The sequence below is a fragment of the Psammomys obesus genome, unplaced genomic scaffold (assembly GCF_907164565.1).
Source record: "Psammomys obesus unplaced genomic scaffold, mPsaObe1.curated_primary_1811, whole genome shotgun sequence".
Taxonomy (NCBI): domain Eukaryota; kingdom Metazoa; phylum Chordata; class Mammalia; order Rodentia; family Muridae; genus Psammomys; species Psammomys obesus.
In genome coordinates, this window is record NW_026596162.1 from 15,019,784 (window position 1) to 15,046,269 (window position 26,486).

Genomic DNA, 26,486 nt, shown 5'->3' on the forward strand with positions numbered 1-26,486 from the left:
CACACACACACACACACACACACACACACACACACACACACACACACGAATTAATTAAAAGTAAAACTAATGTGGGAAACAAAACAAAACAAAAATCCCACCCAAGGCTCCTCTTCCCCGATCCAGGAGAGCACAGAAAAGTCAAACCCACAACAGGCAGATGGTGTCAGTGACAAAGCCCAGCTCACCCACAGTTCCCTGATGTCAGAGGGAAACAGCCTCCAGGCCTCAACTTGTATCCTCTAGCCCTGGCCCTTCCCAGCGAGAGTAGCTTATGGGCAAATTCTGTGGGCCTGAAGCCATGCCTTCCCACACAAGGCTGTGCTGATCTTGGCAGATGGTGGCATGAAAGACTCCGAGCTCCTGACCACCTTATGTTCTCCAGGGCAGCCACAGAACAGTCAGAGCAGCTGTGAGGCCAAGTAGCAAAATAAAGAAAAACCCCAGATTCCCACATCACACATGTGACATTTTGGTAGTCCACTTGGCTCACCCAAAGATGGCCATGTTTGCCAGCATTTCATCAATCATAAAACAACTACATGCCACCATTAGAAACTAGAAGACACCGCAGAACACGACAGACCAAAGCACCATCAACTCCTAGAAACGCAGTGCTGCAGTTCATGAGTCTTACTGTGCCCCCTCCCCCCGCAATGTCATTTATGTTTCAATAAGTGGAAGCCAAGGAAGGAAATCAAGGTAGGAAATAGAAACAGAAACCATGGAGGAATGCTGTTCCCTGGCTTGCTCCCAGTCACCTTCAGCTACGTGTTTCATGTAGCCCAAGGTCACTTTCCGAGGGATGAGGCTGCCCAGAGGGTGCTGGGCCCTCCTACATCAATTAGCAGTCAAGAAAGAGATGTCCTGCAGGGATGTCCACAGGACAATCTACAGGAGGCAATTCCTTAACTGAGGGTGTTTTTTTTCCCAAATGTGCCTAGTTGACAACCCAGGCTGGCCATCACATTCAGCAATAAAGAAAGAGAACTTTAATGTGACAAGATGAGGTATAAGGCAGTCAGCAGAAAGTTGTGCATCCAGAAACATCAGAAATGATAAGTTGGGGAGAGGACCAGAGACGGTAGAAATCAAGGAGACGCAGTGACCACGTCACAACCAAGGTGTACAGCAAAAAGCATCGGGAACACTCTGAGGGCACCTTGAGTCCACAAATCCCAAGCGTGGACCCAACCCAGGGCCTCTGGAGGCAGTCAGCATCTGCAAGACAAGAGAGAAGGTGCTGGTTTATTCATTATTTACATGCAGCTTTCACCAGTCTCCCAACCCAACCTAGGCCGGTGGCATTTATTTAGGCAACACTATTAACCACGTGAAAAGTTCTAGTCCCCTTTCCTGACTGCACTGCAGCATCTGCCTACCATGCCAGGGTGTTCCTCGGGTGAGGGGTGCTGCAAAGCTCTATGTGTGGTCCCCTCCTGACTCCCGGGTCCATATTTGCACATCTCTATATGGACTTATAAGGGAAGGGCCACTAGCTGAGTTGGGGAGGAAAGGGACAAGAGGGACCCTTAAACAGTGCAAATGGAATGCTAGAAAATGCCAAATCACCTTCCCAGGAAGCTCACTGGGGAGCGTGGCCCGTGAAGGCAGCCTGGAGTGAGGGAGGGTGAGAGGAAGCAACACCTGACATCCTGCGACATCCCCTCTGAGCTCTGCCTGGCACCTCAAGGTAAGGGAAAGCTGGGAGCAGGGGCTGAGAGAAAGCCTGAGTTTATGTGCTGTCTTCCTATACCAAGTGTTTTTCCCACCAGGAAAAATAAACTCTAAAAGGACTGAAACACAAAGAAGGTTCATCACTCTTTCTAGAAGCACATGATATTGAAGGAATCAAACTGAAGCTATAGCTGTCCTCCAGAACTCGTTCTCCAGTCCTGAAGGTTCTCAGAAGTTAAAAAACAAATAAACAAACAAACAAATAAATAAATAATAAAAAAAAGACCCTGGGAGAAGCCCCTGACCCTCCTGCTCACCTAGTCTGTGATGGCCAAGGAGACTAGCCCATGACCAGCCTCTCCTGGAGTGAGGAAGCAAATGGTCCACCCCACCCCACATGTACAGGAAGCAGGAGGGGCAGCCTGGACCAGCACCCAGGACCCACTTGGGATCTTATCTCGGCACCACCGCGTGCAACTGACGGAGGCAAGCAGTGTGCTGAGAGAGCCCTCAGTGAGCTTCCCCACTCTCCCAAACTCCCATGCCTTGATGGAAAGGCCATTCTTTGGCTTCTTTGTCAGATATCAGGGGTCCGCAGGTTTGTAGGTTTATTTCTGGTCTTCGATTCAACTTCATTGATCAACCTGTCTGTTTTATGCCAATACCATGAGGTTTTTATTACTATTGCTCTGCAGTACAGACTGAAATCAGGGATGGTGATACTTTCAGCAAGTTCTGTTATTGTCCAGGATTATTTTAGCTACCCTGTTTTGTTTATCCGTATGAAATTGAAAAATGCTCTTTCAAGGTCTACAAAGAATTGTGTGGGAATTTTGATGGGAGTTACATTGAATCTGTAGATTGCTTTTGGTAAGATGGCTATGTTTTGGTAAGATTCACTATGTTAAACCTACCAATCCATGAACATGGAAGGTTTTTCCATCTTCTGATATCTTTTTCAATTCTATTTCTTCAAAGACTTGAAGGCCTTGTCATACAAGTATTTCACTTATTTGGTTAAAGTTACACCAAGACATTTTATATTATTTATGGCTAGTTGTGAAAGGTGTTATTTCCCTAATTTCTTTATCAGCCCATTTATTGCTTGTATACAGGAGGGCTACTGATTATTTTTTAGTTAATTTTGTATCCAGCCACTTTGTTGAAGGTGCTTATCAGCTGTAGGAGTTCTCAGGGAGAATTTGGGGGGTCACTTATATATACTATTATATCATCTTCAAATAGAAATACTTTGATTTCTTCCTTTCCAATTTGTATCCCCTTGAAATCTTTTAGTTGTCTTATTGCTCTAGCTAGAACTTCAAGTACTCCATTGAAGAGATACAGAGACAGTGAGCAGCCTTGTCTTGTCCCTGATTTTAGCAGAACTAAATTCCTCTCCATTTAATTTGATGTTGGCTATTGATTTGCTGTATAGAAAAGATCATCCTGAGTGAGGTATCCCAGACCCAGAAAGACACACATGGTATGTGCTCACTTATAAGTGGACTTTAGCCATAAAGAACAGGATAACCATGTCATAATCCATAGATCCAAAAGAGCCAAGAGGGGCCCAAGGGAGAATGCCTGAATCTCATTCGGAAAAGAAAATAAAATAGACATCTGAAGTAGATGGAGGGAGATATCGGGGTGGGAGAGGAGATAGGGAGGGTAACGGGTGGGGATCAGGTGTGGGGAGATAGGGGATGGGGTGGGGGAGGACTGGGAAAGAGAATGGAAATTGGTGGAGGGGCATCTCTGGGACAGGAGAGTCTATGGGGGTTGACCCTAGCTTAAACTCCTAGCAGATGGGGGGTGGGGGGAGTTAAGGAGCATGAAGCCAACACCTCCTTTATAGCCAAATAGGACTTCCAGTGGAGGGAGGGGGACACCAACTCACCCATAAAATCTTCAACCCAAAATTTGCCATGCCTAAAAGAAGTGTAGAGATTAAGACAGAGCAGAGATTGAAGGAATGGCAAAACAATGACTAGCCCAACTTGAGACCCACGCCATTGGAGGAAGCCAACTCCTGTCACTACTAATGATAGTCTGCTATGCTTGCAAATAGGTGCCTAGCATTAACTGTCTTCTGAGAGGCTTCATCAACAGACTCGGAGACCCACAGCCAAACAATAAGCTGAGCTCAGGGAGTCCTGTGTAAGAGTGGGAGGAAGGATAGAGGGAGTCGGAGGAATCAAGGATATCACAAGAAGACCTACAGAGTCAACTAACCTGGGCTTGTGGGGGCTCACACAGACTGAACCACCAACCAAAGAGCATGCACGGGCTGGACCTGGATCTCCTACATGTATGTAGCAAATGTGCAGCATGGCCAACATATGGATCCTCCAGCAATGGGAATAGGTGCTTTCTCTGACCCTGTCGCCTGCCTTTGCATCCCTTTCCCCTAGTTGGACTGCCTTGTCAGGCTCAGTGGGAGAGGATGTGCTTAGTCCTACTGTGACTTGAGGTGCCAGGGTAGGATGGCATCCCTTGGGGGCCTCACATTCTCTGAGAAGGAGAGGGAGGAATGGGGGAAAGGACTGCATGAAGGTGGGACTGGGAAGAGAGCATGGAGGTGGCTAGGATCCAGGATCCTAGTAAGTTCCAGTAATTTCCAGGATCAGGCTGTAAAGTGATTTTTAAAATTTTAAAAAAGAAAAAGAAAAAAAGCCATCCTCAAGAGTAGGAAGGGCAGCTCCATCAGTAGAGGGCTTGCTCAGGGTGCACAAAGCCTGGGCTTCAGTCTGCAGCAGCACATAGAGCTGAGCATGGCGGCTCGTGCCTGCAGCGCAGCACTGAGAGAATGCAGCATGGGGCTCAGGAGGTGTAGCTCATCCCTGCTTCATCGTGAGTTTGAGGATAGCCTGGGATATGGACCCTGTGGAGAAGAGAAGGGAAGCAGAGGGAAGGGAAAGAGGGCTCCTCTCTCTCTCTCTCTCTCTCTCTCTCTCTCTCTCTCACACACACACACACACACACACACACACACACACACACACACACACACACAGGAACCCTGAACACCCTCCGCAGGACCCAGCAGGCAGAATTTCTTTTCACGTCTCCGATGGCACCTCATGCAGACTTTACCACACCTATCGGCTCTCACACTGGTGTTGACCTACACCCAGCCATCCCAAGTACCTTAGAGTTTTTAAAACAACATGAAGACATTTACCAAAAAAAAAAAAAAAAAAAAAAAAAAAAAAAAAAAAAGTGAGGGGGAGGGCAGTCTTCCAGATAATACGAATGGCTGCCGAGCGCCAAGTGCAGAACTGGCAGTTACTTTGTCTGAAAGATGGATGCCTGAGTGGATGAGATATAATGTGCAGGATGGCAGCCAGATATGCGTGGAGGCTGATAGAAGAGAAGGCCTCCCTTAGATACATACGGTGGGGAATTTGTGTCTGCTTGTGTATCTGATTGCATATAATTAAAAGTCCCAGTGTGGGTCTGGGAATAGCTCAGCTGGTAAGATGCTTTCAGCAGAAGCACAGGGACCTGAGATGGATGGCCAGAACCCATACAAAAGCTGGATCTGGTAGTGAGTGCCTATGATCCTAGTGCTGGGGGGGGAGAGAGAGAGAAAGAGAGAGAGAGAGAGAGAGAGAGAGAGAGAGAGAGAGAGGATCTCTGGCGCTCACCTGCCATCCCATCTGGGCTAATCAGTGAGCTGCGGCTTCGGTGAGAGGTCTTGTGCCACAAAATAAAGTGGAAGGCCGGGTGTGGCAGCACACGGCTTGAATTCCAGGACTGATCTGTGTGAGTTCTAGGCCTGCCTGGTCTACACAGTAAGTTCCAGGTTAAACAGGGCTACACCATGGAACCCCGTTTCCACGATAATAACAATGTGGAGAAAAACAGAGGAAGCACTCACTCAATGTTCACCTCTGACCTCATATGTATACATAGACACGTGCATATGTACACACACACAGAGAGAGAGAGAGAGAGAGAGAGAGAGAGAGAGAGAGAGAACAAGCCACAGAAAAGTGGTGGGTAGGGTTTGCTCTAATATAGACTTTGTGAATATATGGAAAACATCTCTAACACGTATAAGACCTACAATAAAGCCCCCAGAAATTGATAAGAAAATATATAAGGATCCAATATAAAAACATGGGTAAACGTGAACCAGACAGTCATAAGAAAGGAAATGAGCCATCAAGTAACTGCATGGGGAGGACACCCTCCTTCCTAGAAAACCCTCACAGGAAGAGTAACTACCGCCTCACAGTGACACTGGACAGAAGAGGCTAGTGAGCTGGTTATATGGACAAAGGTGCTTGCTGCCAAGCCCGATGACATGGGTTCGATCCCCAGCACCCAAATGATGGAAGGATGATTGTTCACAGACAATAGATAGATAGATAGATAGATAGATAGATAGATAGATAGATAAAAATGTAATTTAAAAATTTAAAGGAACTAGATAGAAAGATCAACATTAATAATGGTGCTACAGGGCTAATAAGAACAGGCAGAATTCCTAAACTGCTGGTGACAACAGGGACACCAGATGCATACCTCAGAGGCCATGGTCCCCACTGTGTCCCTCTACCTACCAGCCCTAGGCCACCAGGCCCAAGGGGTCAGGTTAAAAAAAAAATAGACTCTGTTCTTAGCACCAGGAAATGGCAGACTCATGGTGCTTCGCATCGCCCTATGCATGGAAAGGTCAGGGACAGGGCATCTACCACAGGCTGTGGGCAGCACAGTGCGGACGTCTGCTCGGTGGCCTGTGGGTATATGGTGGGCTGGGAGGGCTCATGTGCTTTCTGGGGGATGATCTTACTGAGGTAGAAAGCCTTCAGTGAATGTTTGAGACAACCTCGCCTCAGCCTGCCCTTTGCACTTGGTGCTCTCAAGAGGTGTGCTAGCTCAAAGAGCTATTGTTTAAACCCAAAAGAAAACAGAGAAAAGAAAACAAGACCAAGCGGCTGGGCAGCAGGCCTGGAGCGTCAGACCACGGTCGGAGGAGAAACTGTCAGATCTGAAGCAAGAGGAAACTGTGACAACCCGGCCTGGAGAACCAGAATGGTGCGGTTTGATTTTGAGACACTGAGGGGGGTCAGACCCAGCACTTTGGCTGCTTGGCAAGCCTTCACTTCTGAGCTATGCCCGTGGCTTATCAAATGGCCTTGGAAGGCCCTGGCAAGGGAGGAAGAGGCAGAACAGGAACACTGGCTCCCGTGGTAAAGACGCGAGCCCAGGAAGCACATGAGAGAGGGGAACGATGGGAAGACCCTGCTTTCTTCTGGTGGTCCAGTGGTGCCATGGCAGAGGTAGGAAGGTGATAAAAGCAATGATGGCGTCCGGGACTGGCATGCTGCCTGGCCTTCCTCTGTGAAGTGGCCTGCACTCATCTCTCAGCACAGGAATGAGCGGAGTGAAAACCGGAGACCGTCCAAGCTCACACAGCTGGGAAGCGGAGGCTGGCAGCATCCTAGTTCATCTCACCAGCCGTGTTTGCTGGGATGTAGCAATTCAGCCTACACTAGCTGGCTTAGACTGGTGTGTTTTGTCACAACAACTGAACAGTGTCTAAAGTGCACAGGAGGGAGAAAGGTGGGTGCCCAGGGCTGGAGAGATGGCTCAGTAGGTTAAGCGCTTGCCAGGACCAGAATTCCATCCCCAGGATCCACGTCAAAGGCTGGACATGATGGCTTTTGCCTGTAACACATTTCTGGAAAGGTGGAGAGAGGAAGAGCCCAGGTCCCGCTGAGAGACCTGTCTCAAAAAAAAAAAAAAAAACAGCAACAAAACCCAAAGTGGACAGCTACTCTGAAGAATGACGCCCAAGGTTGACCTCGGCCTTCATAGCACACATGCCCACAGGCCAACTGGGGAGTGGTGTGGATGCTAGGACTTAGACAAAGGAGTCAAGCATTTGTCACTAATGGGCGTGGCCTCACACTTGCCAGGTGAACATAGTCTTCCATGGGGGCACACTTCTGTGAGGAAGTGGGCACTTACAATTATTAAAATGGCTGGTTTAAATTTTTTGTACATGCATATACTTTTCACCATTAAAAATAATAATAAAACCAGGCACGGTAGTACAAACATGTAACGCCTGCTCTTCCGAGCCTGGGCCAGGGGATCACAAGTTCAGGGCCAGCATGATCTACACAGTGAGTCCAGGGCCAAACTGAACTGCATAAGAAGTCTTCACCTTACTTGCCACAAGCACGTTCCCAGGGGCATTGGTGCAGCCTGGTGTAAAGCATGGCAAGCCCCTGACCCCATGACCTCAGTAGACTGGTTCCTACTCATTTTACTCCCCGCCTTCATTCTGAGCTGACTAAAGGACAAGAAGCGCCTCCAGTACATTCTTGTCAAAATCATATTTTTCAGCTCCCATGAGTTTCTATGACGATGGTGGCAGAGTCCCTGCCTGAGGCTGGGAATAGTGGAGCCAGACAATTGTATCTGGACAATGGCTGCCTCTCAGGGAACACATTCAACAGCCTCCCTTAGCTCAGCCTGTCCCCGGTGCTATTAAAGGGCTCCATGGGTACCTGACCATCATTAGCAAGCTCTGCCGCTCCAAACCCGTCCCTGGCACTCCAAGGCATGTGTATGTCAGGGAACTAGTCTAGTCTACCTCACACATCTGGCAAGGGCACTCTAGAATAAACAGACATGCCCAGGTGAAAATGGAAATGCAACCAAACCAAAGAACCAATGCTACCTTCGTGGAGGTGGGTGTGGGGTGGCATAAGACTCCCTGAAAGATAGGGCACTTCAGCCTGCCTGGGTCCTGTGGAATGCCAGCCTGAGTACAGAAGCCATTTCTACCTCAGCCAGAACAGCTGGGACTCCCTGCAAGGGACCCTCACCAAGCCGGGGCCAGCGGATGTCCCTCAGCTGTGTGGCATGCTGGGAACTAAGTTCAGGTCTTCCTGACAGAGCAGAACATATTCGGAACCTCTGCGCTCTCTCCAGCTCCGGGAAAGGAGGGTCATCAGACCCTCACCTCAGAGTCCAGCCACGGTCTCCTGCCTTCTGCAGCTGTGTGTGATTCCACCCCAGCTGCACACAATCTGAGGGGCGCTTGAGAGCACAGAGAACTGCAGCTGTGATGATGATGTCATCTGTGCCGGGGCGTGACTTTTCGGTGATGTAACTGTTTGGGGTCACCCAGGTCCCGCACATAACCTTTCTTTCACCCACACTCCTGCAAGGAACCCGGTAACCTCACAGGTTCTCTAAGCGGCCTTTGGTGGACTGCTTAGCTATGCCAGCTATGTCACTGATGCCCGGGCAAGTAGACATTTGTTCTCCTTGTGGCCACAGAAACCCAGACATGCTCAGGGCTCCTCCAGCATGTCCCTGAGAAACGCCCCTGCTTAGCGGCCTACCACAGAGGGCCCAGAAGCTGGCTTCCACATAAATAAACAAAACAAAATGCAACACACACACACACACACACACACACAGATTCATACAAAGACCACATGCAACGCAAAACTTTAACAGGTGAAGGTGATTATTTAATATTATGCTCCGAAAAAACAGGGCCCAAAACTTTGAATAAATGTGATTACAAAGGTGGAAATTAAGGGGGAAAGCCCCACCCACTTTTACATATTTGCTCTTAGAAAATTCTCAGGTGAACACATACGCGTTTCTTTTTAAGAGTATTTTTAAAGATTCATTTCACTCGTGTGTGTGCGCGTCTTCTGAGTGTATCCGCGTGAGTGTGTGCAGGTGCCTTCTGAGAAGAGTCCGACAGATCCACTGAAGCTGAGACTACGAGCGAGCATGTGAGATTACGAGTATGTGTGAGCTGCACACCTCAGGAACCACACTTGGATCTTCCTTACCAAGCAGGACACACACATAACCTCTGCGCTAACTCTCTCCCCAGCTCCTGCGCATGTTTCTTTCAGGATAAAACGGATTCATTGCTAAGGCTCGGGGGTTAGCACAAAGCAACTTCTTGAGGCTTGAGGGAACACTAGAACAAACTCTGGGGGCAATTTTGGTTGTCGTCATGTTTCGGGGGGTTGTGGCATCTCCTGGGTAGAGGCTCTCGGTCTGATGAACAGCCCTAAACTCACAGGAAGGCAACCTCAACAGACAGAGGCTTTTACTCTTCCTGATGACCCCAGGCAGTGTGTGGGTGAGGCAGGGGTCCAGCCCCACAGAAGCAAATCCCTGCAAGGCCAAGTGGTCCTAAGCATCCTGTCTCCCGTGTGGTTGTGTGAGCGTGTACTGTGCAGGCTGGGAACGAGGCCAGCTCACTCCTAATCCCTAAGACCACCTCCTTCCCTGTGGCAGGCCAGGGGGTAGCCCAGGGCCTCGTTGCTGTCACTGGCTGACCCACAGATCCCCAGTGGGTTGAAAAGAATGTGGGTAGAGCAGAACAGTCTTGGACAATATGCAAGGCGAGATGTAAACATCTGTTCTTTGCCTTCAAGGACAGGCCCTCATGTATCCCAGGCTGGCCTCAAATTCTGTATGTAGCTAAGGATGACCTTGAACTTATACTCCTTCAGCTGGGGATGAGCCCCAGCCTTATACATTCTTGGCATGTGCTCTGCCAACTGACCACAACTCCAGACATAAACAACCACCCCTAATTATCTCTCACGCTGTAGACAGTCAGGTTTCCCCAGATGCCTTAGCAGCAGGGGCAAAGGGGCATTCCATGATGCTGACTCAACACAGGTACACATACACACACACAGACTGTCTAGATTACGGTTAGCGTCTGAGGATTCTGGAAGGGGTTTATCCCAGTTACACCATCAATACCTGAGCGGCGCCCAGACTGTGCACGTGGCGGAGAGCCAGGTACTAGCACACACGCACTCGAGGCACTCCATTTCTCACTGTGGGTGTCATGTGACCTCAAGCCCCTGCCTCCATGTCTTTCCCAACTCGAGGTACTGTGGAACCTAGAATTGTGAGCTGGAATAAACTGTGTCTGGGTATTTTATCACTGTAAGAGGGAAAGAAACTGAGGCATTCCTGGGAATTTCTGTCACCAAGATGAGCTCAGGAAGGAAACTCAAACCCTCAAATTAAAAAAAAAAAAAAAAAAGAAAGAAATTGCTGGGCTAAGACTGATTTAAGGGCTATTGGTGTGAAAATACTGTGGTTCTGAGTCAGCACAGATGAGCTCACCATTTTCTGTAGTGTAGACGTAAACATGCCAGCGAATACAGAAAATAGGCAGTCTCTCAGGCAAGGCAGCAGGCAGTAAAAGCACTTGTTGCCAAGCCTGGCGACAGGATTTGATCCCCAGGATGCACAAGGTGGAAAGAGAAAACAGACTCCTACAAGCTGCCCTCTGCCCTCCACCTGTATGTGGAGGCATGTGCATGCCTCATAATAAATCAATGTGACTTTAAATTATCTTTGTTTCTGAACTGATCTCTGTTCGTATAACAAATATAATGGATATTTGTATACTGATGTGATTCTGTGCAGTTTTTCTAAACTTTTTGTTCTTGTATCACATGTGCGGCTTCCTGGGGGTTTTAGGCATAGATAAAGACAGTTTTCTTTCGCTCTGTTCCACTGGCATGGCTTTTTTCTTTCTTGTCTTACTGCACTGACTGGGATCTCTCGGTGTTAAGTAGCAGCGGTGAAAGCCGTGTTAACCTGAAATCTCCCCACCGTGCGCTGACACTGGCTGCGGGTTTGTGGCTGCCCTGTCACAGCACTGAAATGTTTTCCTCTTCCCAGTGTCTTCAGGTTTTTATTAGGCACCTTTTCTGCCTCTGCAAAGCTGTTCATATGATTTTTCATTTTTAGCCATTTTAAGTATTAAATTCATTATATAATCCTTGTACAACACCTTTAGAGAGTGATACATTGTTTCTGAGGCATATCTGGACCCCTTTTGAAGTTCCATGGAAGAGTTTTGTTTCTATGCCTGTACCGTGCTCTGTTCGGCTGTTTTCTTTGACGATCTCTGTGTGGTTTTAGTTTCAGGATAACATTGGACTCATGAAATGAATTGGAAAGTGTCCATTCTGTTTGATGGAACAGATTGTGGAAACTGGTTCTACTTCCCTCATAAGGGTTTGGAGCCATCTGGCCTCAGAGTTTTCTCTATGGGGAGGTCTTCTTAGTGATGCGTTTCATTCCATAGAGAAAGCCTGTATAGGTCACCTACTCTTCATTCAGGAACTTAGACCATTTTACCTCTCCAAGAATTTGTCCTTTTTGCCTAAGTTATCAAGCTGACTGGCACAGCTGCCCTGCTCCTTACAACTCCCTCAGCATGGACATCCAATAGAGATGGTGTCCTGCCTTCATTCCTTCATGTCCTCTTTCTGTATTCTGTGCCTCTCCTCCCTTCTCTTCTTCCTTTTGTTCCTTTCCCTTTTCTCCCAATTCTCCTTCATCTCTCCATCTCTTCTTCCTCATCCTTGGACATCATCTTTAGAGATCTTTCATGCTACATTATTGTTATTTCTTATAATCATCATCATCTAATTCATCATTATCAGTGTGTTTGTGTGTGTGTGTGTGCACACGTGCATGTTGCACAACCACAAGCAGGCCATAGCACAAGTATAAAGGTCACAGGACAACTTTGGGGAATCAGTTCTTTCCTTCTGCTGTGGGTTGCTGAGACCAGATTCAAACTGTCACGCTTGTACCACTTAGCCATCTCTCCACTTCTAACGATGTTTTTAAAAGTCCCTATTGCTTTCAAGTTTTCAGACTTGTTCTGAGTCCACTTTTGTCATTTCCAGTGCTCCTAGGATGCCATAAAGGACAAGGAACCTGGGAAAACCCGGGTGACAAGGGCTGGCAGTCAAGAAGTGACTCAGCATACTCAGGATGCAAGTCCGACATTTCCGGGAACCCTTTCATCTTCTCTTTATTCTTTAAGCAAGGTCTCACTATCGCTCAGTCTGTTGAGTCTGTATTCTGTCCTGCATGTCCCTCCTTTCCTTGTGCTCCTCCTGCTTCAAAATCCTCAGTTCTGGGCTCGAAGGTATGTGCTATTTCGCTCACAAGAACACTTTTTAGTATTGCTGTGTTTTCCTCTTAACAGATACACAACTGCTGTTTTGATTCAAATCTTGTCTACAATAATCCAAAATATATTTTTTTGCTATCCAGCCACTGATTCTAAGTGGCCCAAGGGCATCGTATCATGTTTAACTGGGTGGGAGGGGACCTAGTTAGTGTTTATGAAATAACAGTTTTAGAGCGGATCTCATGGGAAGGGGGCCAGGTTTGGGAAGCAAACAAAGGAAATGAGAGCAGAGCTGTGAGGAATGCTTAGAAGGGAGTTCAGGTCAGGCCAGGCGGACCTCTGAAGCTGAGAACACTCTCACTGTGCATCTTGTAGGTTGCAGAAACATGGTGGGGTGTACTGAGGAGCCCCATGTTTCAGCATGTTGATCTGTTAGCAGGAAGGAGGAACTGAGGGGGTGGGGAGAAGGTTCGGCAGGTAAAGTACAAGTGTGAGGCTCTAATTTTGGATCCCCAGAACCCACCCCACATAACAGGGCACCAGACAGGGCACTTCAGGGCTGTAATCCCAAGTCTCCTGCCCTGAGATGGGCAGTGGAGAGGAGAGAAAGCCTGAAAGCCTTCCGGACAGCTAACCCGGTGTGTGTGCCAAAATACACTGAGACCCTGCTCCAGCAAGGTGAAAGATGAGGCCAGACACCTCAGGCCGTTCCCCAGCCTTCAGACACATACCATGGCAAGTCTGCACTGCTACTCACTCAGAAGCATGTGGTAAAGCATACACACACACACACACACACATACACACACACACACACTTTTTAAAGTTAGAAACAAAGGAAGGTAAGAGATTAGAATAGAAAAGAGAGGGAGAGGTCACGAGGAAGAGCTACCACCAATCCCCGGCAGGCGAATGAGGAGGAAGGAGGAGCTTGAGCAACCCAAGTTTCCAGCAGAGACTGACAGGAGAGATGACAGGAGGGCACCATGGTGGTAGTGGTCGAGAAAATAACCCCAACAGGGTGCCGGACTCAGGACTCTGGCATCTCACTGACCATCCCAGCACCACAGACAGCCAGAGGATTTCTGTAGATACATTCCTGGACTACAAGTAGAAGCTGGAGGGGGGGGGGGTGATTTTTTTTTTTTTTAACCGAGAAGTGCTACATGCTATGGTGTGTGTATTTAAAGCAATGATATTTGCCAAGAGGAGATGATATGTCAAAAATGGGGCCAGTGAGATGGTTCAGAGGGTAAAGAAGCTTCTCGTCAAGACTGAATGACCCAAGTTCAAGTCCCAAGACCCATGTGGTAGGAGAGAACCTACTCCAAGTTGTCCTCTGACCTCCAGATGTATGCATGTATCACACACACAAATAAATAAATATTTTTTAAAAGAGAAGAAAATATGACTCCAAGCCAAGCTGGCTGGGCCCTTTTCTGTGCTAAGCTAACTAAACACTTTTTAGACATAGACTCAGTGGATTCCCAGTCCTACAGAGGTGCCATCTCAAGTACACTGAAGTGCTAGAGAACCTCATAAAATGCAGGGAACCAAGCCCATGTGCACAGGGCCACCCAGGTGAAAACTCGAACCCAGGTTGCCCGGCTCTAAACCTACTCAAGAGGCCGCCTCTGACAGCAGTGGAGGTATCCTTCCAGAATCATCTATTTGGGAGATGCTTGAGCTCACAGGCAGAAAGAGAGCAGTCAGGGAGGTACACTGTGACACAAATGTGCTTCTGGCATGAGGATTATAAATACCCACCATGCCAGATGGTCCTTACAGGGAGCACGGGGAGGCGCGCCACGGATCTGCGGTACGGGTGCTATTTAAACCAGCTTCACCCACCAAGTCCTCTGTGATCTCCATTTTTAACATCCCTGGATGAGTGGGCTCTGTTGAGAAATAAATAAATAAATGGACTCATTTCCAGAGCCGAGGTTTTTGTGGACAGCCACCGAGTTACATGGCTCTGAAGTTAAAAATGAATCTCCCAAAGACTTCCCCAAAATAGTTTTCCATGGAATACAGAATAATACTTCCCAGGGTGGGTTCCTGAGCAGAATTAGCACCTCGGAAACGTGTCAGAAGCTGAAGCTGATGTGGTCTGTCCTGTTCCTCATGTCACCATCGTGTGACTGTAAGGTAGCCTGAGTTTGAGAATGAGTGCTCTGGAGACGGAGGGCGTCTATGAGTGTGCCTGAGTCCCAAGCAGAGAGGCCACAGGCCACAGACCTCCGGGGCCCTGCTCTGTGCACACTGCTTCCATTTATTTACTTACTTGTTCTCTCTCTCTCTCTCTCTCTCTCTGTGTGTGTGTGTAGGAACACACATGCCGAAGAACACATGTGGAGATCAGAGAACAGCTTCTGGCACTCATTCCATTTTGTTACCGCTGAAGCACTCTGCACTCCCGGCCGGCCTGCACTTCTAGGACATTCTCTGGCCTTTGCTTCCTATACGACTGGAGAAGCATGAGTAGTGTCCACCGCCACACCCCCATTTATGTGGATTCTGGGAAAGTGAACTTGTCAGGCTTGTGAAGTGAGTAGTTTCGCTCACTGAGTCATCTCCGTATCCCAGTTTCTCCTTAAGCTGGAAGCCAAGGTCAGGAGTCCCATCCTTCTGAGGTCTGCAGCAGGGGGAAGATGGAGTCTCTTGGTTCCTTGTCATCATCTGAGGCTAAGGCAAAGATTCTCTTGGACACACCCTGACCCAACCCACTGCTACTGTTTGCATCTTGAAGTCTGTGGGGATAATCCACACATGTTGTTGTTTGTGGGGAGGTGGGCTTCAGGTTGTTCGTAGTTGTGGTCAGGGAAGAAAGAAAGAAAGGTTGGATTCAGGGCTCGCTCTCTCTCCCCTCCCTCTATCCTTCTTTCTATCTTGTCTAGTGTTAGACGGTGAAAAGGGGGTAAGAAGGCTGGATTATTGTATCTTCTTTTAGACTAAGAAAGCAACAAGTCTCAAATATTTTATATTGGAATGGACTTTTTTATGATGATAGAAAATTTAAAGTTATGAAGATCTGTTCAGATTTTAAAAAGCAGAATTAGGTTGTGTGTCCAACTACTTGTGTCTTTGATAATTGCTCGACACCAAGCTGCTAAAAATATCAGATAAGGAACAACATGTTTGATAAATGAGGCGATTTGATAATCATATGCTTTAACGTGTTCAGAACTGTACTTGCAGCCAGGTACTAATGTAGCTGACTGCAGGAGTGGGCTTTATTAGCATCCTGTATACATTTTCCAAATAAGTGATTAGAAACAAGCATCCTTTGTCTAATTAGACATACTTTAGATAGATAGATGGTCCTCAAACACTTCAGAGATCTACAGAATATGACATTTAAGATGTTTTAATTTAAAAAGGCTTTTCGTGACAGAAAGACACATCAGCTCCTGGCAGCACCCTTAATCTCCTCTGACGGAGACAATGGGCACAGAAGAACCTCACAAGTGTGGCAAACCTGGCCACTGGGCTATAAACTGCCCTCTACCTCAACTCCTGACAGCACACTGTCCAAACTGTAGACAGTAGGACTCAAAAAAGTTAACTGCCACACTTTGCCTAGACAATGTAGGACAGTCCCTCCAAGTTCCTGCTTCACAGAAAGTCTGTCAAATCTTCTGACCAAAGATGTCTGGCCAAAGATGGATGCCCCCCAGACTACAGAGGAAGCTTGGGTAACTATCCAGGTAGCCCGTAAGTCTCTGCCATTTTTATAGGTTCAGTAGCTGCTTGTTCTGCACTTCCTGCTTGCTGTGGTAAAATTTATCCTTCTCGGGTCTCTGATGGGGTTGAAGACGAGATAGTTATCGTTTTATCAGTTTATCAGTAACAACCAAGGCTTAAGCTGCCTTCTCAGTTATCTTCAGGTGTAAACTATAAGCCATAGGCCTCACTCTTCCAGAGCTTACTATCTACATCATGACCAGACTCAGCTTAAGTTGTAAGGATTTAAGACAGTATTTTAAGGTCTAATAAGGTGTTTTAAGGTTGATAAATTCAACATATGAAGGTAGAAAGAAAGCTGGTGATAAGAAAGTGGCTTAAGACATACAAAAATAATAAAAATTTTCAGATAGATACCTTAATATTTTCTCCAACGTTGCCAAATACAGATGGACTGAACACTGTAAATATACTAAATATACTCTACCCTGCTAGTTCTCATAATTGTTCTTATTGTATATAGTTTACTGATGTTAGATATAAAGCCATTTCTTGAACTAAAAGGGAGATATGTTGGGAATAACTGAACTGGCTAGGAAAAATGTGTCTCTGTGTTCCCAATTGTTAACTGTTGAACCTACAGCCAGACTACCAGGATATGTAAATGTCTGTCCCTTCCTCACCTGCCCAAAAGGAAAAGGCTGCATGAGGGAGACCACTAACCCTCCTCCCACTATGCTTGTAGCTTTTCTGTATGAGAAAGAAGTGTGGCATTTGAGCTGGGGCAGAGCTACCAAGAGACAGGACTACAGAGACAGGAAACAGAAGAAAGACTGGGAACGAGCAGGGAGGAAAAGAGAGAGAGCCGTGTGGCAAGGACAGGGTGGCAGGAAGACTGGGTTATGTTTATATGGCTAGCTGAAGAACTGCCCCAGCAGATAGATCAGCAGCCCAAACTATACAGATGTCTCCATGTCTTTATTATTAGCCCCAAGCAGGGCCTCCAAAAACCCCCACAATAAAGTCCCCCCCCCCAAAGCTCTGTGCTTGGTTCTCCACTTGGTTTTATCCAACCTGGTGTCAGCCATTAGGAAGAGGGCCTCCAGAGGGCCTTAGGCCAGTGGGAGCACACTCTTGAAGGGGACTGTGGAACCTTGTTCTTTTCCCCTCTCTCTTCCTCCTAGCTCCCCATGTAACTGGTTCTACAATGCCATGTGTTTTGGCCATAATGAACCACCTCATCTAAGGGCCTGTCAAGCCTGGAGTAAAACCTTCAAGACTGTGAGGCAAAAGAAGTCTTTTCTCTAGGTGAGTGAGTCACCTCTGGTGTTTTGTCACACTGACATGAGGTGTGCAGGCCCCAGAAGCAAACTCTCCCCAGGAGAGCATCCTCCTACTTCCCCAGTCTAGAATGAGGCATCCCTTTCCCAAGCAGAAAGTTCCATCAGGAGACAGACACACCTTTACTAGGCTGTCAACAAATGAACGAATCAATCTTGAGGCAACTCTTGGTGTGGCTGGCTTCATGCCACACCAAGACAAATACCTCACACTGAGACAAATACCTCACAAAAACAGCCTAAGGGAAGAAAGGCTTATTTTGGATCATGCCACCAGGGGATTTCAGCCTAGTATAGCAGAGATGGCCTGGGGGGAAATTCATGATGTCAGGAGCGTATGTCGGAGACTCTTCATATTGCCCCCAAGAGAAGAGACCAGAACCAGGTGTGGGTACCACCTTCAAGGTCTAACCAGCTGCTCAGATGGGCTTCATCCTTTCTCTGCATGAACATGCCCAGCCAGCCAGTCTTCCTTTCCTAGTCTTAGCAGCTCAAGGTCAGCCAGTGTCCCACACCCATGCCAGTCCAGGGATCTGCCTTCTTTTCACACATGCACATTGTTATAAGCTCAGGAAGTAAACAAAACTTACAGGAGTCACAAGGCCCTGCCCCCGAGGCTATATAAGGAAGGAGCCTCTAGCCAGTCAAGCTGCCTGCAAGCTGTAGGGGAACATCATGACTCAGCTTCCATGGGGTTGCTGCATATTCTCCTAAGAGCCTCTCTGTACCATATCTTGGAATCTCTTGGTGCTGTGAGGAGAGTATACATATTAAAACACTTGCACCTGTAGGACTAATCAAGATGGGACCTTACCACCTGCCACAGCTGTACCGGACATCACCACACAGTAATATCTTGCCTACCTTTCACAAATGAGAAGAATCTGGTAGCATACATCATGGTCAAGGGACTGTGAACAACATCAGAACAGGATGAGGCCTACAGGACAGAACCCAGGTCCCTTAGGGCAGGGTGGATGTGGCTTGTACCATGGTCTCTGGAGCTGGCTCTTGTCCTCACTGGGTACCAATTGGAAATTCTACCCAGAATGTATTAGGGCAATCACGTGTGTCCAGTGAGAGTGAGCCTGCCCCATGCCAGCCAGCTTCAAACAATGGTCCCATGCTCCCTCTTTGGTGAGACTGGAGGAGGAACTTGCCAGTGTTCACTGCTTCCTCTTCAGAGAAGTGTTCTGGACTCAACCTCATCAAGGGGATGCTCTATCCCACGTTCCCGAATGAACATCCTCTTACCTTCATGAGTGTATATATAACTCTTTGCCCTGGACCCTGGATCCATGAGGGCCTCTGCTGTACCTTATGTACTTGGCACACATTTAAATCCAAGTGCCAATAGATAGGAGACCAGGGCACACAAGACACACAGGCTGGAAGCATGTTTTAGAACAACGCATGTAGAATGAGCAGGTAGGGCTCAAATCCAGAGACAGCCATTCTGAGCTGCCAGAGTGTACGGGGACAGAGAGGGCCAATTCACACTGGTATTCTCTCTTCTCATTCTGAGACTTGCCTAGCTTCAGAGAAGCTGTAAAAATAGACTCATTCCTTCCTCTGGCTCAGTGAACTGAAATCAACATGGAAACTGTTTGTTTTGTAGTGAAAGGGAAATTTGGGATACAAGAATGACTAGTCCACTTGTAAGGGTGAAATGCTGATATGGCTCCTCAGCCATAAGGGAGCAGGTGGACGGGTCAGCAGCGACACCAGGATGGGTGTCCAAGGACAGAGAAGGATATGCCTCACATAATGGCTGTGAAGGCGAAACTGTAAAATGAACTTTTATTCTCCTGGTTCAATTGTTGTCTGGGAGACTTACTGCCTCCTCCTGCTAACCTAGGCCTCGTCCTGGAAGCGTCTAGCTAACATGTGCTCTAATCTAGACCTAGAATGTTTTCTGCCTCTAAGACTTACTGCTGAATATGCTTACCCTTTCTTGCTGCCTGGTTCAACTCAGCTGTTCTGGCTCTCCCAGCTAACTGAGTCAATCTGGCTCCTTTCATTCTCAGGCTCATTCTGCCTTCAACCTCTCTCTGTAAAACTCTCCCAGTAAAACTGCTTCTTCCTCTCTGCTTTGCCCCTTAAGTAGCTTCCCTTTCCTCTGTCTTCTCATGAGATTTGGGCGTATTCTATTCTGTCAAGTCTTTCTCTGATTCCTCAGTTTCTACCACTCAGTTAGACATCACTTTCAAACATAGGTGCTTTCTTCTACAAACTAACTTTACTTTCATTGTTTGGGATTAAAGGCGTGTACCACCATGCCTGGACACAAGCTTTTCTTTACCTGAAACTTGCTCTACACCAGGCTGGCCTTGAGCTCAGATCTGCTTGCCTCTGTCTCCTGGATTAAAGGCATGTTTGTATTCCAGACCTAGAAGGATGTAATTTCTTTCTAGAACAGCCATGTTCTGAATTCCTCTACAACTTCCCCCTTTCTGGTTAAGCTAAAAATTATACAGTTTCATGAGACCCCATAGTATCACCTCACCTGGTGTTTCTCAAATAAGAAAGTCACCTTCACCCAGTTAAGGTCACCATGCCTTAAGGGACATGAAGGCCCTGGAGTAATACCTGCATACCTAACAGAGTTGGTGCCATTCACCTCATCTCCAGGAGAAAATAATTACCAGGAGGCCTTAATAAAAGGTGTTTGGCATCCGCCACAGGTGTCATGGGACCTCACAATCCCCAAGGTTCCCACAAGCCCAGGCCTTACCTGTCCTTTTTCCTTTCTTCCATCTTCCACTCACAGACCTACTCCTGGTGAGGGTGAGGCTTGAGGAAAGCAAACATGCTGTAAACAACATAAATCTCTCGTTAGTAAATGTGCCCTTTTCTTAAAACACACTGCACTGCTTTGGTCCTAACTGAACCTGTGCATTGATGCTCATGCGACACAAGTAGTAAGATGGAGGTAGCAGGTGGCAGGGGGAAACAAGGATGGAGTGACCCCTTGGGTCAGGGCAGCTGCTGTGCTGCCTGCCCTGATCCTGCCTCCCGGCTGTGAGGTAATGGCCCACACAGTCCCCGGAAGCAGCACAGTGAGAGCCAAGAGATGGGGTGGAATGGAGGGCGAGGATGATGAGACTCACAGACCTGAAGGCAATGGAGTAAAAGCTTTACCTGAAATCAGAGGATGTAAGAACCCAGCGGCTGAGCTTTCCAGGTGAAATCTTGGAAGACGGAGTGGAAGCGCCACAGTGGGGTCTGGTCCAGTGGGTCCTCCTTCAACTGGACAGAAACTGTCCTCAAGGAGCCAGATATGGAGCCACAGGGGGCAGGTGTGAGGGGCCACACCCACACAGAGGCAGATGTGAGGGGACCACACACACTGGGTACTTACACTGAGGCCATGCTCACAGAGAGGCAGGTAGAAGAGGCTGCTATTGTCAATGTTTGCTCTTCTGAATGAAGATTATAATTTGAAAGAACAGTTTTCAATTTCATATGGAAAAACAAGAAACCCAGAATAGCTAAAACAATCCTGTACAATAACAGATCTTCTGGAGGTATCTCCATCCCTGATCTCAAGCTGTACGGTGGAGCCACAGTAATAAAAACTGCATGGTACTGGCAGAGAAACAGAATGGTGAATCAGATCAATGGAATCAAATAGAAGACCCAGAAATAAACCCATATACCTACAGATACTTGATTTTTTACAAAGAAGCCAAAACAATACAATGGAAAAAGGATAGCATCTTCAACAAATGGTACTGGTCTAACTGGATGTCTACATGTAGAAAAATGCAAATAGATCCAAATTTATCACCCTGCACAAAACTAAAGTCCAAGTGGATCAAAGACCTCAACATAAAATCAGACACACTAAACCTGTTAGAAGAAAAAAATGGGAAAGAGCCTGGAACTCATTGGCACAGGAGACAACTTCCTGAAAAGCACACCAACAGCACAGGCTCTAAGAGCAACAATCAATAAATGGGATCTCATGAAACTGAAAAACTTCTGTAAAGCAAAGGACACTGTCCATCAGAACAAAACGACAGCCTACAGACTGGGAAAGGATCTTCACCAACCCTACATCTGACAGAGAGCTAATATCCAGAATATATAAAGAACTCAAGAAGTTAAACAGCAACAAACCAAATAATCCAATTAAAAAATGGGGTACAGAGCTAAACAGAGAGTTCTCAGTATAGAAATATCAAATGGCAAAGAAACACTTAAAGAAATGTTCAATGTCCTTAGTCATCAGGGAAATGCAAATCAAAACGACCCTGAGATTTCACCTTACACCCATCAGAATGGCTAAGATCAAAAACTCAAGTGACAACACATGCTGGATTGGATGTGGAGAAAGGGGAACCCTCCTCCACTGCTGGTGGGAATGTAAACTTGTACAACCACTTTGGAAATCTATCTGGCAGCTTTCTTTGTGCTCATTCTTAAGGAAAGAGACTGTAGCATCATGACCGAACTTCTAGCTAAAAACAACTTGAAGGGGAGGGACAGAGTTTGTTTAGGCCTACAGTGTAAGACGGGGTACTGTCCATCATGGTGAAGCTGGCATAGCAGCAGGAGCGTGCAGCAGCTGGTCATGTCGCATTCACAGTTGAGCAGAGCGAGACTATTGCCCAACCCAGCTTTTTTATTCAGTCTGGGAACAGCGCTGTCTATAGTCAGGGTAAGTCTTCCCTTCTCAGTTAAACCTACCTGAACACTTCTCACTGACTCCTCCTGAGGTGTGTTTTCATGGTGATTCTAAGGCCCATCGATTTGACAATGAAAATGAGCCGTCACACCCTGGATGTGCACGAGGAATGAGGAGCGAAGGGAGGTCCAGCCCAGGACCACTCCTCAATCTGCTGTCCTGTGCTGTGTCTAGCTTGGGGCCTGATCAGACACTCCTTCAATTTTGTGCAACTAGGGTGTGACTTCTGATTGATAAGTGAAGTTGACCATCAATATTAAACATCCCAAGGGCCTTTGCAGCTTGCTGGGGAAGGGCCACCTCTCTGAGGACTCTGGATTTTAATCGTACAGTGTAGATAGTCACAGCTTTCCACTGTCCAAATCTTGGCCTGGGGGGGGGGGTGGGACCTCCAGTGACAGTGTTTAACACAACAGTGACCAAGGTAATTTCTTGTCCCCTTGCGGAGCTCAGACAGCAGGGCTACTCTGAGCACACTCACAGTTATGCTGTGAGGTCATGCCCAGACTCCACGGCTCCTTCGCCAGGAGTTCTCACCATATGAGGCCATATGAGGGCAGGCTCCTGACCCAGGAAATACTGTTTGTTGTGCACGGTAGTGCCAACAAGGGAATCACAGCTTTGACAACATCCTTGGGGACAGTGTCCCACCATTGTGGTCACAGTGTCCCATCTTGTGTTAGAGCGACCAATGTCCGGCCTTGTGTCACAGTGACTAGTGAGGAACCTAACAGCCTTGCACAACTAAAGGCCTCTGATGGACCTCCAGGTGGAAACCAGGTGACATCAGTCCTTGGTCTGAGCCCTGTGGGGGCCACGGAGCAGGCAGAGATTGTGTCACACTTGTTTGGGTGGACAGAAGTGAGGCCATCACCTTGCTGAGATAACTTGGAAAACTTAGAACAATGAAGTTTCCCTGTCCCCCACAGTGGGGCTTCTATGTCACCTTTGATACTGCAAAAGGCACTTCCTGTCCACAATTCTGGAGGTATGGGGACCATAGGCCCTATTCCAAAATTGTGCTGAGAAAGGCTACTGTTGGGGAGGGCAGAGGACTTGTGCTCTCTGAGCCTGCTGAGGAGTCCGGTGGGAAGCAGTTTCCTCTGCAGAACCTCCCACAAGCTTCACAAGCACGGAGGCCCTTAGCTCCTCTGCACACCCCACCAACACAAGGGACCAGAGGAAGCAACAGCTGCTCCAGCCTTCATGTCTCTCATATTACAGATGTTCCCTTATAGTCCTGTGGCCACTGTGATGCATAAAGTCTTGGCAATAAGAGCAAATAAACTCCAACAGGAGCCCCCCTGACCAGGCCTTGTCCTGTAGAATCTATAAACATTATTCTGCCCCCTTCTTACTATGTGTACACATCCAGACCATGCTCAATATTTCAGGTAAAAATTGTGCTGGCAGAGTTGGGTCTTACAGCCAGACCATCTCCTCAGCACAGCAGACAGTGATTGACATGAACACATCCCCCTAAACTAAGGTATTAGGAGTATAAGATTTTTGACAGCCACTGAGCCACTAAGTCTAGAAGCGATTAAACTTACATTTTTAACGTTTTGTTTTAGTTGAAAAACAGAAGTCATCTTTTAGTTGAAAATCTATGCCTACTATTGTTGAAAATAAATAAAGTCAGTTTCCAGGAACAGGATGAAACTAGGCCTACCTTGCAAAAGGCCTGTGATGCCACTGTTGGTCCCTCCAGATAATACACAGGTAAAAATTTTAAGTTATATTTTAAAACGAAGTAAACAGATGTATAGAGGTTGTTTGCTTACAAAATGGACTTAATTAAATATCATGGTTGAAATACCTTCAGAAATAAGGTCATCAAGTATCTGTATAATCGACCATGCTAAGTTTCCCTGTGACCGTCCAAGAATACCTTTGCTATATAAATTATGAAGGAAGAATTTAATTAGAGAGGCAGGCAGTTAACACATAGTTTCCTAGCAAGGCCTTAAAAGCTCCACACTGGAGGGAGGGTAGGGAAGTCTGGATAGAAAAGAGAAGGAGAAAATTACATAATTTTATTTCTATTAAAAAAGTATTTTTTGAAGTCCCACCCTGTGCTGAATCTACAAGGCATGGCAGCGCACTCCTCTGGAAGCAAACAGCTTCTTTTTAATGTTGGTGTGTCGATTTATTTTTGTGTGTTCCAGAAACTAACTTCCATAAGAAGGCAACATGTCGCCTAATAGAGAGAACACAGGGATAGCGAGCAACACAGATAACGTAATTTTCAAAAACCTAATGCTACCCAAGGCAATGCTGCTGCAGCCAGAATGTAACGCTACCTTGTCCGTGTCCACGATGGACATTCCATTTGCCCTAGCGCACTGAAGCATTTTCACACAGTAGAGCGGGACTGCAGAAAGACACCCGCCTCCGTACCCGCCAACCCTGCCTCCATCTGCTTTCTACAGTGAGTGCTTCTTTCCACTTGGATTCCTCCCACAGGTACACACACACACACACACACACACACACACACACACACGCACACATACACACACACACACAAATCTTCAACAAGGGAAAACTAACCTTATTTACTTGTGCCTCCCATAACCTGCTCCCCTTACTACCCACCCCCCAGAGGAGCAGGGTGGTCCCTTGTCCCTCAGCCATTTGTGTGTCACATGGCTCCTCAACACTAGACAAATGGGCAGAGCAGACAGTCCACACTGCCCAGTGGCACAACTCGTGGCAGAATTTAATAAACATATCAATGGAGCAAAAGCACCTCAGAGACCCGAAGGGGGATCCCAGCAGAAATGACTGTACTAGGTTTTATCCCTTTAAAAGCCATCACAGGTGAATGTGAACATCGCACAGTTCCCACATCCCCAGATTCCCTCTGCACTTGTGACACTGGATGCCTTGTCAGTGACAGACAGTGAACATGGCCAATGTGGTGGTTTGGACAGCAATGGCCCCACAGGCTCATATACTTGAATTCTTGGTCATTGGAGAGTGGCACTACTTGAGATGGAGTAGGAGATACATGTAACATTGTTGCAGGAGGTGTGGCCTTGTTGGGGGAGGTGTGTCACTTGGGGGTGGGCTTTGGGGTTTCAAAAGCTCAAACCAGGCCCAGTCTCTCTCTCTTTCTGCTGCCTGTGGATCCGGATGTAGAACTCCCAAGCTCCTTCTCCAGTGCCATGTCTTCCTGTGTGCTGCCATGCTTCTCGCCATGACAACAATGGACTAAACTTCTGAAAATGGAAGCCAGCCCCAGTGAATGTTTCCAATTATTAGAGTTGCCGTAGTCATGGTGCCTCTTCGCAGCAATGGAACACCCTAAGAGAACCATCTGCCCTTTCGTCTCCGAGGCACAGGAAGGAGAAACCAGCCTCAATGTTTCTCCTTCCTGCTATTAAGTTTCTCCCCAAAGTCACCACAAATACTGTTCTTGCCCCTCATGGTATAACTATTAACACCATCCACCCTAACATGTATTCCGGTGCTTCTGAAGAGCCCCCAGCCCTGTGACCAAGCCCCTCACAAGCCGAGTAAGAACCTGAGCCCATCCTGCCTCTTACCCTCCCCTGAGGGAAGCCTCTTTGCCTTTCCTCTGTCCATGCAGACCTGAGCACAGCGAATGGATGTGACCCAGGAGAGTTTTCTTCTACAATATCTCACTTCAGAACATAATTCATTTGTCCTTTCACAACTGGGTGGGAATGGAGTCCTTCCTTGGTTTAGATTTTGGTATATTCCCACCAAGCGTCTTGAGTTGCTTTAGGGAGAAGAGACATTACTATAGTACTTGTGGTATAGGTGTGGACATAACAGCCAGTGAATACACGTGATGACTTAAACCTTCGGGAGTGGCTTCCCAACTCAGAGAAGCACAATACAGTAATCAGGATGAAGTAATCAAGTGTCATTTTCTGAGGAAGCCATTTGAGCAATTCCGCAACCGTCAGTGCAATAGAGAACCCCTGGATACAGGGATGCCTCTGTGTTACAGCCTCTTTATCCTCCTCTGCAATGTGACTGGAAATTTGCATTTTTTTTAAAGCTTGACTTTGTTAGAAACTATATTTAGTTATAATGTTTCATTGAAAAGTGTTTCAGTCCTGGCTCACGAGAAGTTTAGAATGTAGGAAACACATATAAAATATTTTAA

General features: G+C 47.1%; 1 protein-coding gene across 1 annotated transcript in view; it reads right to left on the reverse strand.

Annotated features, from left to right (window-relative positions):
• Nucleotides 1-26,486, reverse strand: part of Shc3 (SHC adaptor protein 3) — a 131,696-nt gene that overhangs the window by 58,547 nt on the left and 46,663 nt on the right. The gene's annotated exons all lie outside the window — the stretch shown is intronic.